The sequence below is a fragment of the Capra hircus genome, unplaced genomic scaffold (genome assembly GCF_001704415.2).
Source record: "Capra hircus breed San Clemente unplaced genomic scaffold, ASM170441v1, whole genome shotgun sequence".
NCBI lineage: Eukaryota > Metazoa > Chordata > Mammalia > Artiodactyla > Bovidae > Capra > Capra hircus.
In genome coordinates, this window is record NW_017190137.1 from 214,210 (window position 1) to 234,589 (window position 20,380).

General features: G+C 42.1%; 1 pseudogene; it reads left to right on the plus strand.

The window, feature by feature from the left end:
• The first annotated feature begins 574 nt into the window (after positions 1-574).
• Positions 575-18,091, plus strand: LOC108634812 (annotated as a pseudogene).
• Positions 18,092-20,380: the final 2,289 nt, after the last annotated feature.

Sequence of the window (20,380 nt, forward strand, 5' to 3'; positions counted from 1 at the left end):
TTCAGATTTTGGTCCTAATCATACCTGTTAGAGGCTCATCTTCCCAGTCTTTCCTGGTGCTCTATCTGTGTATTCGAAATAGCTAGTTTTTTAGCTTTTAAAAAGATCTTGTTACTCCACATTGCCTTATAGCATACGTAAAGTGCCTTTGGAGAGCCCCCAACTCCTCACTCAGAAGCTGGAAACCTTCACTTAAGTCTCAGTGGCCCATATGTCATTATCATAGCCGCTACTCCAACAGCATTACATCAGTCTGCCTCCCCTTCTCAGCATCTGTTCAGCCTGCCTGAAACCCAGCCAGATTTCATGATCTAGCCAGTGTGTGGTCACTGAGTCTTTAGACTATTATCTTCCTGAAAATCTTTTGTCTCTTATATTCCTAGGGAATGCCAAATGTCTGAGCTCAGCCTTCTGTTTCTTTCCTTTCACAGTGGCTTTAGTACCTAGCATGTCTTCATTCCTTTTTTCTTAAAATGGTGTTATTAGTCCTAAACCCCTTCTCTCCCTCAGAGCTTCCATTAACAAAGGGAATACTCTGCTTACATCTGGCTCATCTCTGACCCTTTTTCTGAAGATGTCCACCTTGCTACTGTCAAAAAAACAATGGATGTCTGCGCCTGATTCAAAACCAAGTCCTGATTTCTCCTCTGCTTGTTCTGTAATGTTCAAAGAGCTATCAGGATCACCCAGCATGTCTCTGACATAAATCTTGAAGGCGGGATGATATTGGTGGTGGTGGGCAAGTATCTCTGTTATTTAGTAGCTCTTATTCTATCTTGTTGAAACTTTCTTTCCTCCATTCCTAAGAAATGCCAAAAAAGGCAGTGAAACAGACATAAATGAAGGTCTTTACTCTGGACAGTTGTAAGTGTGACTCAACCTGGTTATATGAAGCAAGAGAGGGACATAGAATATAAAGGGAGATTGTCCAGGCCCTGATCCAGACTCTTCTTCAAATCTGGCAGATATGTCCTTGGCCATGAGTCCATGAAGCATCTCCAGATATCCAGTGTGCTGGTATCAGGCCTTCGGAATGTAAGGCTGGAGATTTCCAAGAATTATCATCCTTGGTGTTGTCAAAGCTGTCACCCTGCATGATCAGAGTACTGCTCAGTGGGCTGACCTATCATTCCAGGTACCTCTTCCTGCTTTTTTTCCATGCCCAAGCACAAAACTGCCAGATCTCTGCATTCATGTCACTTTTCCTTTCTTTGCCTTGTAGTTCTACCTGCGAGAGGAGGACATTAGTAAGAATAAGGCTGAGGCATCACAGCCCCACCTTGCTGAACTCAACCATGTGCCAGTCAGCACCTACACTGGGGCCATTGTGGATGACTTCCTTAGTAGTTTCCAGGTATATTGCAGCATCAACTTGCCTTACTTTTCTCAGATCCATTTTCTGGTTTGTTTAGTATTTTTTTTAATGGACTGGGCCTGTCAGGAACAGAAACACTGCCTGGAGTTTACTAGAGAACTTGGGCACTGGAACCCTTCTTTTCTGGTAGGCACTTACCCTGATGAAAAGAGAACATCTGGACAAAGATTCTTTCCAAATTACTGCAGAGCAGGGTTAGCTTTGTCCTGTTTTGATTAGTTTGAAAATGGGAAGAAATGAAAGCATAGGATTTTAGGTTAAATGCCAAGTTTTACAAAGTATGTTAAAGGGCTTACAGGGTTGTATGCAGGTAGGAGTGTGTGTTTATTTCTAAAATAAGTGAATTAGTTGGTCTTCACATTGTCTCCCATTAATATATCTTTACTTTTCTTGTCATAGTCTAGGAATTCATATTTATCTTGAATTTTTACCATCACTGAGTATGATCTACATACTTAATATTTGTAGAAAATATATAACCAGGAAGCTTGAGCCCTGGCCTTCTGACAGTTCCTGACTTGCCTTTCTTCTTTATTTTCTTACTCCCCTTCAACCCAGTGCCAATCCTTTTTTTAGTGAGCTTCTTTCTTGTTACAGGTGGTGGTCCTTACCAACTCTCCTTTGGAGGACCAGCTGCAGGTGGGTGACTTCTGTCACAGACACTGAATCAAGCTGGTAGTAGCAGACACTCAAGGTCTTTTTGGGTAAGTGCCAGCTTCTCCATTTATCCCTAAATCCTTCCTAGCCCAGGCCAAAACCCTTTGGCTCTCAGTGCCCTAGTGATTCTCTTAGGAAAAGTTTGAATACAAGTCTGCATGTCCACCTCTGCCCATACTTCATAAGCACTGTCTTATTACCAGCATGATGCCTGAGTACCCAAGTTCCTGGTCTCAGTCTTCTTTGCTCCTTTTACAGGCAGTTGTTCTGACTTTCCAGAGGAAATGATCCTCATGGATTCCAATAGGGAACAGCCTCTCACTGCTATGGTCTCTATGGTTACCAAAAGTATGGAGTCTTACCCCAGGGAGGCATGTTTGTAGCCTTAGTCCTTGCCTATTCTCCTGGCACCCTGATTCTACATTTGAGACTTTCTTTACTTCTTTTCCAACCCTGGTGTTGTCACATGCCTGGATGAATCCTGAAACGAATTTGAGAGTGGTGAATTTGTCTCCTTTTCAGAAGTTCAGGGCATGAATGAATTCAATGGCATCTGTCCACAAGAGATCAAAATCCTGAGTATGCTAAGCTGGGGGTCAAGAAATGATTACCTAGAACAAAGGGAGAATTGTCCCTGTGGTCATATGTATGCATACTGAATTGCACCACAGGCCAAGAGGAGATAACTCTCTAATCTCTCAACTCAGATTTGTAAGACATGTTTCCATGTACCCCTAGTTGAGAACTGTGAAATGAAGCTAGAGGCAGAAAGATTAATACCACTAGTATTTGATTCCACCAGGCTTATTGGCTGCACCTGTCTTTTATTTTTTCTTTTACTTACTGCATTTGCTTTTCCAAGTAATACTTCATCACTGCACACACACAGGAAAATATCTGCAATTTCATTTGTGTCATAAATTTCTTCAAGCATTAAAAAGCTGGAAGAGCTTTTTTATTTTATAATTCTCAAATTAAAGTTACTTGTTTGGGTTTCACAGTTCCATGTTCTCTACATTTAGATGTGCATCCAGTACCATTTTGCTTCCAGCCAAACTCTATCCTTTGTTGTATGTTAGCAGTGACTCTTCTTGCTTTTTGATGTTTGAAATTGCCTTTATTTCAGATTTCCTGATTTTGAAAAAAAAAAAAAAAGTTTTTGCAGAGTGTAGCATTCTAGATAGCATTGCTTGGAGATGTGGTACTGTTCTTTCTTGCCTGTTTTCCCCACAAAGTCTCCTATTCTTATCCTTGTTCCTTTGTATTTAATGTTCTTTTATTTTCTGTCACTGATCTTAATAAATGGATTGATGATTATATACCTTAGTATATTTTGCGATTCTGACAGATCTTTGTGTAATTTTCTCAGTGCTTCATTTCAAAATATTTTACCTCTGAGATCATAGCTTTATCAAATTTGGAGTATTTCTGCCCTCCCACCTTTCTTTGGTCTCAGTACTACTTTCTCAGCCCACTCCTCACTCGATCATCTCTTTGCAGATATCCGATTACATGTATTTTAAGCCAATTTACTTTTTGGGTTTTCTCCCCCCTCTTTGTTGTATTGTGGATAATTTCTTCTACTTTGTTAAATCTACTACTTTTTTATTGTGTGTTAATTTGTTAAACATATCAAGTTTATAAAGTCAGTGCACATATATATACATGCTAATTCACCAAAGTTGTGTCCAAGTCTTTGCGACCCTACAGACCATAGTCTGCCAGGCTCCTCTGTCCATGGGATTCTCCACAAAGAACACTGTAGTAGAGTATGATTTCTTCCTCCAGGGAATCTTCCCACCCAGGGAACACACCCATGTCTCTTTTAATGTATCCTGCATTGGCAGGCAAGTTCTTTACAACTAGTACGACCTGTAAAGTCATAAATATATTTCATGCATCAACGGAGATCTCAGTAATCATAAATATAGTAAAGAATGATTTGTAAAATATAAAAAAGACATATGGCTGCTTCAAGTGAAGGAAATATGTGGAATCTCCTAACAAAGGTGTGAGCCAATTTTTTTTTTAAGAAATAATGTTTCAAAGTCTAAAAATTTGATGAAAATTAAAGCCAGATGTACATAATCTGGAAATTTTTGATAGATGGAAGATAATTGTGAATTTTAGAGTTTTAAGCTATATTTTTTTTCTTTCATGAGTTTTTAACTTATCTTGTTGATGTTGGATCCTTTCAGATCTTGCTTCTTTTTGCTCCAGCGTGACATATTAGACATAAAGCACCTATGCTATTGAAGATATCAGCATTGTGGGTTTTTTTGTTTGTTTGTTTTTAATGAAAGTATTTTTAACTGAAGTGTAGTTCACTTAGAATCTTGTGTTAGTTTCTAGTTTATAATAAAGTGATTTCATTGTATATACATCATTTTATGTATTCTTTCCATTATAGTTATCACAGGGTATCGGAAATGGTTCTTCATGCTACATAGCAGGACCTTGTTGTTTATCCATCGTAAGTATAATAGTTTGCATCTGCTAATCCCATACTTGCAATCCAAGGGAGAGGTGGGTGGTGGAGAGGGAGAGTGGGAGGTTTTTCCATTCTGGGTTTGATAGTATTGTTGATCCTGGGAGGGTGTGAATTGACGGATAACACTTTATGCTTGGTATCCTCCAGGTCCCTACATCTTTAGTATCAGTGATGCCTCAAATTTTCTGATTATATCTGTGGAGTCATTGTCAGTCAGTTCAGAATAATTAAGAAGATAAGCCTTGTGAGTATGTGCAGGAGGGTATACTGTAGGGGTCCAAGTATTTCTTATTTTGTTTTGCTTTTCTGGTTCTGATGTGCTATTCTCTGCTTTCTGCCAGAAATCCTTGCTCAACTCACTGGCAGAGCTAGACTCTGTGATAACAGATCTTGCCATGTATTCTCTCTCTGTTCAGCTGCACATTGGTTTCCAGACCTTGCACCAGTTCTGTGCTCAGCAAGGCTGGCCCCCTCAGCCTCACAATCAGGTAGGTGGGTGAGAAAGCCAGCCTGCGTCCTTGTACCAAAGCTCCACCATTACTTATTCTTCTCTGTACTTTTTCTACCTCCCTCTCTCCCCACAATGTCATGACTGAGTCTTTGCTTCTTGTGTCATACCAGAAGGATGCTGCAGAACTGGTGACCCTAGCAGAGGCTGTGAAGGCTCAAGCCCTGCCAGGAGTGCAGCAAGACACATTAGATGAAGACTTCATCTGGAAGCTGGCTTACATGGCTGCTGTGGATCTAGCACCCATGAATGCCTTCATTGGGGGCCTGGCTGATCAGGAGGTTATGAAGTTAGGTTTGGGTGGAAGGACAGTGGTGGAGTGGGCTAGGTTTCTTTCTTGACTCTGCTACTTACTGTCAGGCTCTTATTAACCAGGAATCAATTCCCCTTTCTTATCTCCTCTTCAGGGCTGGTCTGGAAAGTTTATGCCTATTATGCAGTGGCTGTACTTTGATGCCCTTGAGTGTTTCCCTGAGGACCAAGAGGCTCTTACAGAGGATAGATGCCCAGAAAGAAGGTATCTCTTTGGTCTTCTTTGCTGTACCTTTTATCTAATCCTTTCCTCCTTTCACATGATGCAGTGCCAGAACCGTTAAGATGGGCAAGTGGCTGTATTTGGCTCTGGCCTCCAAGAGAAGCTGGGCAAGCAGAGATGCTTCTTGGTGAGAACTCCTATTGGGCAAAAGCTACTTTTATTTATTCTAGCTCTGGCTACCTCTTCTGGAGTCTCCTGTTGCCTTAGAAGGGAGGGTGTTTGATTGTTGTAGCTTCATCTCTTCTGTGTATCTTATTTATTTATTTTTCATACCAGGTCCTTTGTTTCTGGCCTTCTGCCTCTTTCCTGATGACCATGCATTTTTATGCTCCTGGGACTTAAATATTCAATACTAAATACTCTTGACCAACCCTCTCATACAGTCTCTGGGATAAATAAGGACTGAGTGGTGGCGTTGTTACCTGAGTGCCCCTAACCATTACCTCTCTCTCTTCTTGATTGCCTCTCAGGTGGGTATAGGGGCCATTGGCTGTGAACTGCTGAAGAACTCCACCATGATTGGGCTAGGCTGTGGGGATGGTGGGTCAATAACAGTTACAGACATGGACATCATTGAAAAGTCAAATCTGAACCAACAGTTTCTGTTCCATCCTTGGGATGTCATGGTGAGTGAGATGGACAGGGTTAAGTTGTGTTTTTTGCTTTTTTCATCTTATCTGTCATACTGACCTAGGTCTTTTTTGTTTCCCCCTTTCCTTCAGTTCCTTCCTTAATTTTTTTCTACAGTTCAGTCTTTTAGCAGATATTCACTGAATACTCATATCTTGCATTTATCATTTTACATCTCTTCCTACTGTTTTTATCCTTTGAGTTTTAGTTACTGCTTATGTGAGATTACAGAAGCTAGGTGAAAGTCAGGGTTATTTTTTGCCTGCTCAGTGTCTGACTTTCATTTTACCATGCAGGTAACTAGGCACTACTTTGATAGCTGAGATATATAAGAAAATAGAGAAGTTTCTGCTCTTCTCTGATGCAATGATATAAGATGGAGAGATTCTCAACATTCAGTGGAGGTAGACAGCACTCTTTCCTCAAGTCCACAGATGTTTCAAGACTTACTACAATATTATTTTCTTTTCTCATTTCACCACCAGAATGGGGAATCTTCCTCTCTACTTTTGAAAGCTGTCTGAAAGGGACACGGTGTTTTCCAAAAGACTAGATCAATGTATGATAGTATAGAATTTTGCACTAAGGAAAAATCCATTAAAAATGCATTGAAAACAAGTAGATGATGATATGAATTCCACATTTCACCTTGCAACTACATTTGTAAACACTTGTCAAGTGTTATGTATTTTTTAAAAATATCACCTAAAAACTGTTACTGAGATTTTTTTTTTTTTTTTTGGTAAGGCTGATTATCCTTTGTGTTTTTTTTAAACAAAATATATAATGCATTGACTGGAGTAGTTGTGAAAATTCATCTGTCTTCTAAAATAGCTTAAGAGAAAATTGCAAAACCATAAATACAGTCGATTCCTGTCTAATATTAGTTTTTTTGTGTTGCAATGTTTTTCTTAATGATTGTGCTATATAATGGGATTATTCTGGTCTTAAACAGACTAATAATATTTAAACCTTTCCCTGTTTAGATGTCTAATGTAGGAAATATTGATGGCTTTGCATCACATTAAAAAATTACTTTTAAAGAACTCTACTTTTGTCAACAGTTAGAGTGGATAAATACCAATTAAAAAATGTATAGTTTGAACATGGGGTAAAAAATAATGTTTTGGGCTAAGAATGAAAGGCAAGATAAAGAACATAGAGCCATGAGAGGGTAGTTTGCAATGTGTTAAAAAAGGTTTTATTGGAGAGGTGACATTTCCACAGAGAATTAAAGATGAGAAGGGTGAAGTGGAAGAACTCTCAGGAAAGAGCATACAATATAAAGGTAGCAGCATGAGGAAAATCTCAAGACTGATTTTTTTTTTCCCCCCTGTGGTTAAGAGACAGAGCCAGTGGGAAATCATGGGGATAGAGAAACTTGTAAAAATAATAGGGCCATCATCTCATCTTATCCTTAGTTGAAAGTAGGAACTGATAAAGGGTTTTTATCAGACAAGGAAGTTGAGCTGATACAGGGTTTCAGAGGATCTTGGTTTTGTAAGCCAGAGGATCTTGGTTTTCTCCCAGCAAATGCACCCATTGTGCATTCTGGGTGCTGGTAAGTAAAACTAACAATGCATATTGTGTAGACAGAAGAAACAGGTGCTCAACCCATTGTCTCCTATTGTATCACTGTTTTATTTTTCAGCCCCATTCCCAATATGTTTCAGCCTCAGCTGTGTGGCATTTGTCATGTGCCACAGATCCTCTGAACTCACAGTGTTGGTCTTGAGCATCATTACTTAATCAGTTTTTAGAGTAGGTGTGCACAGGTTAGTTGAGTGATTATATGAATGACAGTTCTGTTTCCTTTGCCCCTAGGCAGAAATAGAAGTCTGACACAGCTGCTGCAGCTGTGAGCCAAATAAATCCACACATCTGGGTTATAAGCCATCAGAACCATGTGGGCCCTGAGAAACAGCATGTGTATGATGATAACTTCTTCCAAAACCTGGATAGTGTGGCCAATGCCCTGGACAGTGTGGATGCCTGTAAGTGTTGTGGATGGGTGAGAGCAAAGCCAGAGTCATGTTTGTGTTTTCAGAAAGCAGTGTCATCATCTCAGGTACTGATGTTTACCTCCCTTTCATCTGCTGACTCTTTTCCACAGGCATGTACATGAACCACCGCTGTGTTTACTACTATAAGTCACTTCTGGAGTCAGGCACACTGGGAACCAAGGGTAATGTACAAGTGGTTATCCCCTTCCTGACAGAGGCATACAGCTCCAGCCAGGAACCTCCTGAGAAGTCCATCCCCATTTGCATGCTTAAGCACTTCCCGAATGCCATCGAGCACACTTTACAGGTGATCAGCTGTGAGGGTAGAAAGAGGTGGAACAGATAGGCATCTGGAGAGTGCCAAGCTCTTTTTATTCCAGTGATGCAATCCTCATATATAAAATGTGTATGTAAATGTGTATATGTGTATATAAATCGTGCCCTGCCTTCAAATCTCCTTCATTTGCTTAAACATAGTAACCTAAACTTTTTGGAATGCTTTTTCTTAAATTGTGAATTTTATTTTGCAAACATACAGGGAAGTATCATGTATACTGTGCAAAATATTTTACATGAGAAATGTATATCTAACAAGTGAAAGTGTATTTTTTAATATACAGGATATTGTTTTCTTGTTAAACAAAATCATCTTAATATCAGCTCTACTCATTATTTAAAGCCCTCTCTAACACTGAGTACATAGTTTTGAAAAGTTTCTGATTTTTGTCCAAAATGCATTTAGCAGCTTGTCAGAATAATCTGTTCATATAATGCACATATATATAGAAGCACATATTTTTCATGTAGATTAACAACATAAAAGCCTCCTGTTAGCTGGCATTCAGAACCTAACCCTAATTCCTGTCTCCTTTTTGGTCCCCAAATAACCATCATTTTATCAAAATATTTCTTAATGCAGTTTTTGAGTATGTTTAGGAAGTTTGGGAATTTTAAGAAAAGAGGCAATGGCAACCCACTCCACTACTCTTGCCTGGAAAATCCCATGGATGGGGGAGCCTGGTAGGCTGCAGTTCATGGGGTCACTAAGAGTCAGACACGACTGAATGACTTCACTTTCACTTTTCACTTTGATGCATGGGAGAAGGAAATGGCAACCCACTCCAGTGTTCTTGCCTGGAGAATCCGAGGGATGGGGGAGCCTGGTGGGCTGCAGTGTATGGGGTCGCATAGAGTCGGACATGACTGAAGAGACTTAGCAGTAGCTAGAAGTATGGGAATAGTAAGAAAATGAGAAAAAAAAAAAAAACAGTTGAATCTGTCACTTTTCCTTTCAGGATGAGTTTATACTTAAGGATTCAGTACACGGTGTGTCTCTCTGCCTGTCCATGCCCCCAGGTTTGTGTGTGTATGTACATATTTATAGTTAGAGGGAGAGATAGTAAGATGTGTTGGTGTGTGTGTGTCTGTTTCTCTCAGTATGTAAAACCTTTGCAAGGTTATGGTTCCTTTAGTTTGTTTCTTTCTACTGACATACAGAGAGGCCAATAAAAGGAATTTTGAAAAAATACCTGTTTGACACTTTGACTTAGGCTCTTCATGCTTCAGATCCCTTATCTGTAAAATGGAAATGAAAGTTGTAACTCTCACAGAACTTTTGAAAAGCATTTACAATTGGTATGTCCTTGTGATATTCACAATCAGATTCATTCCTCTGTTTTCCCATAGCAGACATGCTCTTCCTGTTTCCAGTATTTTCCTGATGGTCTCTCAAATGCCTGCAGAAATCTTAACTTTGTTCCCTGTATCTCATGTAATGTTTTCTGCTCTGTCTGCAGTGGGCTCTGGATGAGTTTGAAGGTCTTTTCAAGAAGCCAGAAGAAAACGTGAACCAATACCTTATGTGAGTACTTTCGTGCAAATGCCTGCTTATGCTGCATCTGGCCTGTCAGTCAAAGTACTCTGTAACCATTTAACAATTAGGACCTACCGTACTTTTTTTTTTTTTTTCAGGATTTGGGGGACACACCAAGAATTGCAACACTGCTATATGGACACTTAGTTCCACAGTCAGAGATTGAAACCATACGGTCTACTTTCTGAATAAATTAATGGTTGCTTGGGCCTTATAATTTTGGAAGACAGGAATGAATTTCCACAGACATAAGCTTACTCCTAAGATCACTTTGTAATTCTGCTTTGGTTTTCCCTTTGATTCTTGACAGAGACCCCAAGTTTGTGGAACGAATGCTGTGCCCAGCAGGCATGCAACCTCTGGAGGTGCTGGAGGCTGTGCAGAGCAGCTTAGTGCTTCAGCAGCCACAATCATGGGATGACTGTGTGACCTGGGAATACTACCACTGGCATACCCAGTACTCCAGCAACATCAGACAGCTGCTGCATAACTTTCCTCCTAAACATGTAGTAACTCAGTTGCAGGGACCATTTGTCAGAATAGGTCTGCCAGGAACAGTCTGCCCCAGCATTGTTTATTTTTTATTTATTTTTAAATGGATGTAGTTGCTTTACACGGTTGTGTTGGCTTCTACCATGCTTTTGACATGATTCATCACAGTTAAGCCAGTTGTGGCAAGCTCAGCAAGGCTTTGAGAGCTCTTAAAACAAATAATAAAATGATTTCTGAGGTAAAAGACTGCCACTGTTCTCCTGTAATCCCCAGTTACTGCTTCCTCTAGCTCTAAGATGCTTGGTATCAGTTTCCTTTAGACGTAGGATGTGTCATTCCAGATTCCTAGTAAAGACTGTGGAAACTGTAGAAGAACAAATTGAGAGTTAATAGCATAGAATCTAGCTGTTTTCTCTTGGAACTAGTTATGCAATTCCTCTCTTCACTTCAGTATATTCATCATGGAATTAGGAATAGTGATGACCTAATTTCATCAGTGTTTTGTGAAGGTTAATTGATCTTTATTAAGTTAGTATGTTCATTTGTTAGTACACTGCCTGGTTGGCCTCCCTAGTGGCTCAGTGGTAAAGAATCTGTTTGAAGTGCAGGATACCTGGGTTTGACCCCTGTGACAGGGAGATCCCCTGGAGAAGGGAATGGCTACTCGCGCCAGTATTCTTGTCTGGAGTCTCCCAAGGACAGAGGAGACTGGCATTCTGCAGTCCACAGTGTTACAAAGAGTTAGACATGACTTAGCATCTGAAAAACAAGAACACAGTGGCTGGTAGTCTGTAAAAGTTTCATCAATATCTCTGTATCTGGCAGAAAGCGAGTGTCAAAGTATAGTGAGTTGGGCCTTCCAGGACTAAAAATGAGGAGTCATGTTTATCAGAGAGACTTCTTGTGGCAGATTCTGCTCCCCTAAATCTTTCTGTTTTCTAACTTACAGGTTCAGGAGCCCCTTTCTGGTCTGGCCCTAAATGCTGCCCACACCCACTCATCTTTGATGTCAACAATGTAAGTCTACTCTCCTGGATCTCCTGCAGTTGGGTAGAAAGTCACTGAAGGATGGTAAGGAGGCCAAGCCTCAATAGGGGAATACGGATGTTCTTATCCCTCCTTACTTGCCTTCTCTTAGCCCCTGAATCTGAACTGTGTGATAATTGCTGCCAACCTCTTTGCCCAGACCTATGTGTTGATAGGTTCTCAGGACCAGAATGCTGTCACCATAATCATTCAGTCTATGCAGGGCCCTGAGTTCATTCCAAAGTGTGGCATCAGGATCCAAGTTTCTGACGAGGAGCTGCAAACCAGTTCCTCCATTGGTGACAGCACTTTAGTTGGCCTGGAGCCACCAAACTACTGTAGCCCATGTCCAGGCAAGCCTCCTGTGTACTCGTGTTTTCCCCTGGCTCTGCTCTGAGACCTCCTGTCTCAGATTTATCCACTGCCCTTTTTCCATGCTTCTTCAGTTTCCAGTAGCATTTGATTGAGACTAATTCTCTCTCGCACTACTTCTTTCTTCTTTTCTCTGTGTGTTTTCTCTTTCTTTTGTTCTATTTCCCTATACTTCTTTTTGTGTTCTTCTGAGGTAGAATTGGATATGATTTCTACCAGTAGTCTCTCTGCCTGATTTCTTCACTGGTTCATCTTGACAGATCTCCTCATCTCAGTTCAGTTCAGTTAGTCAGTCATGTCTGACTCCTTGCAACCCCATGAACTGCAGCACACCAGGCCTCCCTGTCCATCACCAACTCCTGAAGTTCACCCAGACTCATGTCCATCAAGTCTGTGATACCATTCAGCCATCTTATCCTCTGTCATCCCCTTCTCCTCCTGCCCCCAATCCCTCCCAGCATCAGAGTCTTTTCCAATGAGCCAGCTCTTCACATGAGGTGGCCAAAGTAAGCTTTAGCATCAGTCCTTCCAAAGAATACCCAGGAATAATCTCCTTTAGAATGGACTGGTTGGATATCCTTGCAGTTCAAGGGTCTCTCAAGAGTCTTCTCTAACACCACAGTTTAGAAGTATCAATTCTTTGGCACTTAGCTTTCTTCACAGTCCAACTTTTTAACCTATAATTGTTCTGTGTGTATATATTTCCTCATCTCTCTCAAGATATTCCTCATCTCTCCATCTGTAACTCTCCCACAACTCAAAATTCCAGATCTCCCCTACCCTTCTTGTGTTCTATAAATCCCTATCTACATTTTACCTTCTTTGTATGCATCCCTCAATTTATTCCTTTGTGTATCTGTCCTCTCCTCTTATATCTCTTGTATTTTCTGTCTGAAATAGCTACTTTCTCAGATGCCTCTTTATATATTTCTCTTTAGGCATTTCCCTACCTGTATCCCCTTTAGGTACTTTCTAGTGTCTTCATTCCTATACATTGTTTTTATATGAACTATTTTCCCCCTCCTTTCTTCTCAGATATGTCTTGTTTATTCCATTTCACTACTCTCTTATTTCCTATTGGTGCAATTCCCTGCAACATCCCTTTCTGTATCTTTTATCCCCTGGTCTCTTGTTTGCCCTTGTGTCTTTCTTCTTATCTCCTCTTGTCTCTATCTGTCTTTTTTAAGATGTCTTATATTTGTGTTCTCATTGAGACCTGTGTTTGTTTGTTTCATATTTTGATGTAAAACACGAGAGATTTGCCATCTTAATCATTTAAAAAAATATATGCTTCAGTTTAGTTCAGTTCAGGCGTACAGTTGTGTCTGACATTTTGCAACCACAAGAATCGCAGCATGCCAGGCCTCTCTGTCCATCACCAACTCCCAGACTTCACTCACACTCACATCAATCAAGTCAGTGATCCCATCTAGCCATCTCACAGTCTGCTGTCCCCTTTTCGTTCTGCCCCCAATCCCTCCCAGCATCAGAGTCTTTTCCAATGAGCCAACTCTTCACATGAGATGGCCAAAATACTGGAGTTCCAGCTTTAGGATCATTCCTTCCAAAGAACATCCAGAACTGATCTCCTTTAGAATGGATTGTGTGGATCTCCTTGCAGTCCAGGGACTCTCAAGAGTCTTCTCCAACACCACAGTTCCAAAGGGCATCAATTCTTCAGCAATCAGCTTTCTTCACAGTGCAACTCTCACATCCATACATGACCACTGGAAAAACCATAGCCTTGACTAGATGGACCTTTGTTGGCCAAGTAATGCCTCTGCTTTTCAAAATACTATTTAGGTTGGTCATAACTTTTTAGTATTAAATACAGTTCATTGTAAAGTAAATTTCTAGAACTTAACTTGCAAATCTTAAACCCTATACCACTCAAACAGTAACACATCAGTCCCCTTCCCCTCTGCCTCTGGCAGACAATAATATATATTCAATTTCTATGATTTTGATTTGTAGGTACCTTATAGAATATTTGTCTATCTCTGTCTAAGCATGTAGTTATGAGTCCATTTATGCTTTTAAACTGCCAGGATTTCAAATATTCCTTTAAAGGGAGGCTGAATGTTTCACTGAGAAGGAAATGGCAACCCACTCCAGTGTTCTTGCTTGGAGAATCCCAGGGACGAGGGAGCCTAGTGGGCTGCCATCTATGAGGTCGCACAGAGTCGGACACGACTGAAGTGACTTAGCAGCAGCAATATTTCACTGATTGGATAGACCATGTTTTTGTATCTATTCATCCAGCAGTGAACAAATTGGGTTGTTACCATCTTTTATACAAATAGTATCACTGTCTAAACCTTTTTTAGTCTCTCAGTCTTTTCCCTCAGTGTCTCTAGATATACTCCTTTTCAAGTCCCACACACTAGTCTACTTCTTTTTTCTTTGGGGTGTTTCTGCCTTACCTTTCCCACTTCATTTTACTCTTTCCCATAATGTCTCTCCATTTTAAATCCTTTATCTGCATGAATTTCTCTGCCTTCCTATGGACTGCTGCTTTCACCTCAGACCCTGGCCTGGAATCTAATGTGTATCTGGGGACTGACATGTACTACCTCCTCTCTGAAGATGATAACCGCCTATAGGAGCTTATGGCTATGCTGCCCATCACACAGAGGCTTTCTGGGTTCAAGACGTACCCCATCAACTTTGAGAGGGTACTTAGGAGGATAGCAGTCCTAAAGAGTTAGGGTTAGGGTTAGGGTTTAATTTTAAGGGTTCAAGTTTAATTTTGAGTACCCTGTGTTTATCGTTTGAACCTGTGGACTGTGGAAATGAAACTGTCATATTTGTGATTTAAAGAGGAGAGTCTATCCTGGGCTTTTTCCCTGATTTACTCTACCATGCTTTATCCTACAGTTTTATAACCAAGAGTGGACACTTTCATATCACTTTGAGGTCCAAGGGCTGCAGCCTAATGGTAAAGAGATGACCCTCAAGCAGTTCCTTGACCACTTTAAGGTAAGGCACCTTCTTCACTTACTACACATAGCCTAGTGCTTCCTCAGGTCCCTGGGGGTGCTTAGCAGGATAGGAGGATGGGCTGAGCCATCTTTAGCTTCCATGGGGTTTACACACCCACCATATGGCCCAGTTATTTTGTGGTTGGGACATCTTTGGCTGGACTAGCAGGTATTTGAGGAGAATAGATGAGTCTATACTATCTAGAAAACCTTTGGTTCCTAATCTACTTCCTCTATTCTGATCTGTCTCCACTCAACAATAGGATGATGGCACCAACTTTCACATGGATTTCACTGTGGCTGCATCCAACCTCCGGGCAGAGCACTATAACATTCCCCCTGCAGACTGGCATAAGGTAAAAAAAGAATTAGATCTAACCTTGAACCCTTTCCAAATTTGAATCTGTCACATATGACTTTTTCAGTGGGCCCTCAACCTCTCTTAACAACCACCTCTGTTTGTCACATTCTGTGTCATAGAGCAAGCTGATTGCAGGGAAGATCATCCCAGCCATTGCTACAACCACAGCAGCTATAGTTGACCTTGTATGTCTGGAGCTGTACAAAGAGGTATAGGGACACCAACACCTTGAGTCCTATGAGAATAGCTTCATCAACTTGGCTCTGCCCTTTTTCTGCTTCTCTGGGCCCCTTGCCCCACCCCGTCACCAGGTAAAGTCTTGTTTTATGGAAACCTTTGGTATTACTCATCACTAAGTGATACTATGTATGTATATGAGTAGGCAGTATATGTATCTTATACTTGGAGAACTGGCTCTGGTTTTCATCATTCTAAGTTTAATTTTGTGCAGTCTGTGTTTATCGTTTGAACCTGTGGACTGGTGGAAATGAAACTGTCATATTTGTGATTTAAAGAGGAGAGTCTATCCTGGGCTTGTCCCCTGATTTACTCTACTGTGCTTTATCCTACAGTTTATAACCAAGAGTGGGCACTTTTGGATCACTTTGAGGTCCAGGGGCTGCAGCCTAATGATAAAGAGATGACCCTCAAGAAGTTCCTTGACCACTTTAAGGTAAGGCGCCTTCTTCACTTACTACACATAGTGTAGTGCTTCCTCAGGTCCCTGGTAATGTCCATCCTAGTGACACTGTTGCTCCTCCTTTCTAATATCTTCAGACAGAGCGCAAATTGGAGATCACCGTGTTATCCCAAGGTATATCCATGCTCTATTCCTTTTTCATTTCCCCCAGAAAGCTGAAGGAACAGATGGATCAATCATGGGCTCACTGGGCAGGGAGAAAGAGGTTCTGTCTCAGCTAGGAAGCATCAGGTATGTATGCAACTCATGTCTACTTATTTTCCCCTCTTTTCCTCTTTTTCTACTTACCTGACCCTGTTATTCCTTATACTAGGATGACAGAAACTGTGAGTCACGTATCAAAGCAAAAGCTGGACACCACGTGCAACCATTGGTGCTTGAGCTGTCCTGCAATGATGAGGATGGTGAAGTTGTGGAGGTTCCCTATGTATGATACAGCCTTTGGTAATTCCTTTATGTTCCTATTCCATGTTTTCAGTCAACTCACTTTCTGGCAAAAGCAGACTGGGAAGACTTAAAGGGTTTTATTTCATAGATGAACAGTGAGATAAACATTGTTGAGCACACCAGGTACACTGTCCAGATAGCTGAAGAATTGAGTGTTTGCAGCTGCCACAATATCTCTTCCTTACTCTCTGGTACCAACTTGGGTAGTTAAAGGTAGCTACTCATACCCTCTGCATTTCACCCAGATATGTAAAACCCTTGTTTCTACAGACCACTTGGAAACATCCCTTATTCCTCCTCTCAACATGGGTATTTGGAACACCTCAGCCAGCCCATGAACCAGGCAGGCCTGTCAAAATCAAAGGTACTGTCTGGGCCAGCTGCAGGCCAGACACCATGTATGCCCTTGACTCTTTGTGGCCATACTATTAATCTTCTAGGTGACCTCAGTTCTTCCATACATTCTTTTTATTCCCAGCAAAGCCTTGGACATAAGGAGCAGATTTTCTTTACCTCTGGTATCTTCCTGAATGGCAATGCTTGTTGTCGAGTTTAATTGGAGAAGTTTCTCCAGGAGAGTTACTTTTACATCATTGTTGCTCTACATCACTGAAGATGCTAACATTTATCCACTGTTTTAATCATCCAAATGTTTGAAGGTTGCCTAGAAACTTCTTCTATTTTCTCCACTCTCATAGGACCATATCCTCTAGCACATCATTGTGAGTCTGTCTGCACAAATAATTTTGTTGCTCCGCACTGTAGCCTTTAAATCACATATGGCTGTTTAGCACTTGAACTGAGGCTACTGCTACTGATTTATTTAATGCTTCATTTTTTGTACATTTAAATGTATAAATATAAAAAGGGGCTATGCACTGAACAGAAAAACATCCCTGATTCTTGGCCTTCACGTCGATCAACTTGTGAATCACTGAAGAGTCATACACACTGCCAAGGACGAGACTCCAGAGAAAGCAAAGAATTCCCATCAGGACTATAAAGCTGAGCAATAGGGCATCTTCAGAAGGACACTATTACCAAGTCCATGAAATGAATACCAGCAGGCTCTGAACTGACCCCTAGGGGCACTACTCCCATACTACATGTCTCAAGTCTCAGTCTCTGCATGTAAACAGCCCACATTCTTGCTTCCTCTATTAGCTCCCTAGGAAACACACTCAGAAGAGAGGCAAAACATAAACACAACACTAATGCTTTCATCACCTTTCTGCACTGCCAGGTAGGCGGGAAGTGCCTGGAAGCATGGCACGCTCACAACCTGTTCTGGATGCCTGGGGTTTGGCACGGAGAGACTAACTTAGCACTTTCATGTTGCATCATGCAGGTGTGTGCCACCCTTGGGGAGAGACATGCTGGCTGATGGGCTGATCCTGGGCAGCACTGGCCCAGGACCTTCCCAGGTCTGCTAATCATGTGTATGAAACAAGTCTCCAGTGCAGCAGGCTCTCTGTATCTCTTTCTCCTGCTGGTCTCTGCAGGACCTTAGCCTCCTCACCATCCCGGCTCCTGCCGTAGCCACGTCCACCATTTCCACAGGCCAGCTCATGTCCCCACAGACTGAGGGCTCCACAGGAAGTGGTTTTGAAGACCCACCCCACCTGATTTGCCCTGGCTGAATCCTCAGACCATGCACTCCCTCTTCCCCATCCAAACACATAAAACAACATGGTAGAAATGGTGAGTGTGTTTCGTATTTGGTCTAATTGTAGATTTCTGGAGCCATTGTCTGGAGTTATCACTGGTTATGCTTTCCTCTTTTCCATCCTGAATAGGGTCACAGTGGAGATTTGGCAACCAACGACCCTCAGACTGGGGACGCCTCATGTCTCCTCTTCTGGTTGCTTGGCACCTCCTCTCCTGTCGCCTTCATCTCTGCATCTGCCCTGGGCTGGACACAGACATGCAGAGACACACATAAACACAGAAGATAAAAGCACATGCTTGGCACGGGGACACAAACATAAACAGAGTATACAGGTGTTTCAGTAGCTGAAGACACCCGTGTCCAGCAATGTCAGAGATGGAATCAGTAGGCACCAAGTCTTGCTCTTGGGGCACCCTGTCCACCTCTTCCCTGCACTCACCCGTATTTTCCCAAGGCAGCCTTCAGCCACTTCCAGGGCAGCATGTGTGGTGGTGGTGAGAGGCCAAGTGGTAAATGTGGAAATTCACAGAAGATCCCAAAGTAAGCACACAGGTGAACTGGGTCCCCAGAGTCGATGCCCTTTCAATGATAGCCCTTCCCAGGGTAAAGGGCGGGAGTGAAGGGCCCAGGCAATCTCCAACTCAGTGAGCAGCAGGAGGCCTGGGGATGGCAGGACCCATATAAGGACGATTCTCATAAAGCTATTTAATTCACCCTGTCTCTAGTACTATCACCTAGGACTCTTGTGTTGCAACCACAGCTGACTTGAGGGAGACTTGCTTTACACATGGACACACTGTGTGTGTGTGTGTGTGTGTGTGTGTGTGTGTCTGTGTCTGTGTCTGTGTGTGCACGAAGTCAAAACTCCAACATCAGTTGGCACAGTCAACAATTGCAACATCAATCACCAACTGTGTGCAGGCCCAAAGCACCCCCACTATGGTAGGCCACACAGAAGGATGATTCTGACAAAGATACTTAATTCACTCTGCCTTTACTAGTATAACCTAGGACTCTTGTGCTGCAAACTCAGCTGATTTGAGAGAGACTTGCTTCATTCACAGACACACTGTTTGTGTGTGTGTGTGTGAGTGTGTGTGTGTGTGTGTGTGTGTGTGTGTGTGTGTAGCCAAGAACTCCAATATCAATCGTCAACTGTGCACAGGTCCAAAGCAACCTCACCTCAGCAATCTTATTTGATTCTGGGAAGTTTTGGCCTGATAACCAGTTGAGAAAGTTAAGTCTCCTGGTATCCAGCCTGTGGCTGGGTGCTCCCCATTTAAATTATCAGAACCATTGGACTGGAGTGGAATGATATTCCCTATACCCTGCAGAAAGACAGGGGAGACTGGGGCAGATCCCACAGGTGGATCAACCACCCCCTTGCACACCCACACTTACAACACAAGGAGCCACATTTTACCAGTGATGTCAAGGCAATACTCCTTAATGATCACCATGTTCATGAAGTAGGGGTTGTCCCAAAAGGAAAGATCAGCTTGCAGTGGCACCGTGGATGGCTCCACAAATCTACCTACCAGCATAGGGAGGAAGGAAAAGGTGCAAGCACATAGCGGCCTCAGCTTGCCTCCCAGGCAAGCATTAACAGCTTTTAAGATGCTTCCACAGTGTCACAGAACAGTATCATGAATAAAATGATCCCACAACTCCCTGCCAGGTCCCCTACCCATCCAACATTTGTCTCCCTCACTGACCTTTTCAATCAGTTAACTAAGAAAGTCTTTATCTTTGTAGGTGAACATGATGGACACTAGAGGATGGTTCATAATCTGCTTTAGGTCAAGGAGCCATTCAGGTTACATGCCAGGCAAAGAAGAGCCAGGAGCATCAGCCGTAGTCTGGTGTGGAAGAAGGACACTGGAACAGACATCTGCAAGGATGCTGGGCATTCCTGCTTGCTGGGCCGCCACTGATGTCCTCGGGCCCTGCCATACCTTCAAACATGCTCATGCCTCTGGGTTCCTTGTGGTGTTGTTCATCTGAGGTTGTCTGCATTCCCCAAGCAGGGAATGTTTCTGAACACTGCTGTCCTCCTTCTGACCCATGATCTGGGTAGTGGGATGTTAATGCTTAAATGGTCAAAAATTGCAGTCCTTGTGAAAAACCGTGTCTGAAAGCAAGGGGGTGGTGTCTCTGTGTTTGTGCGCGCGCGTGTGTGTGTGTGTGTGTGTGTGTGTGTGTGTGACTCCCATGGCTCCACTCTATCACAGGTTCATCCACATTTTCAACAATAACTGTC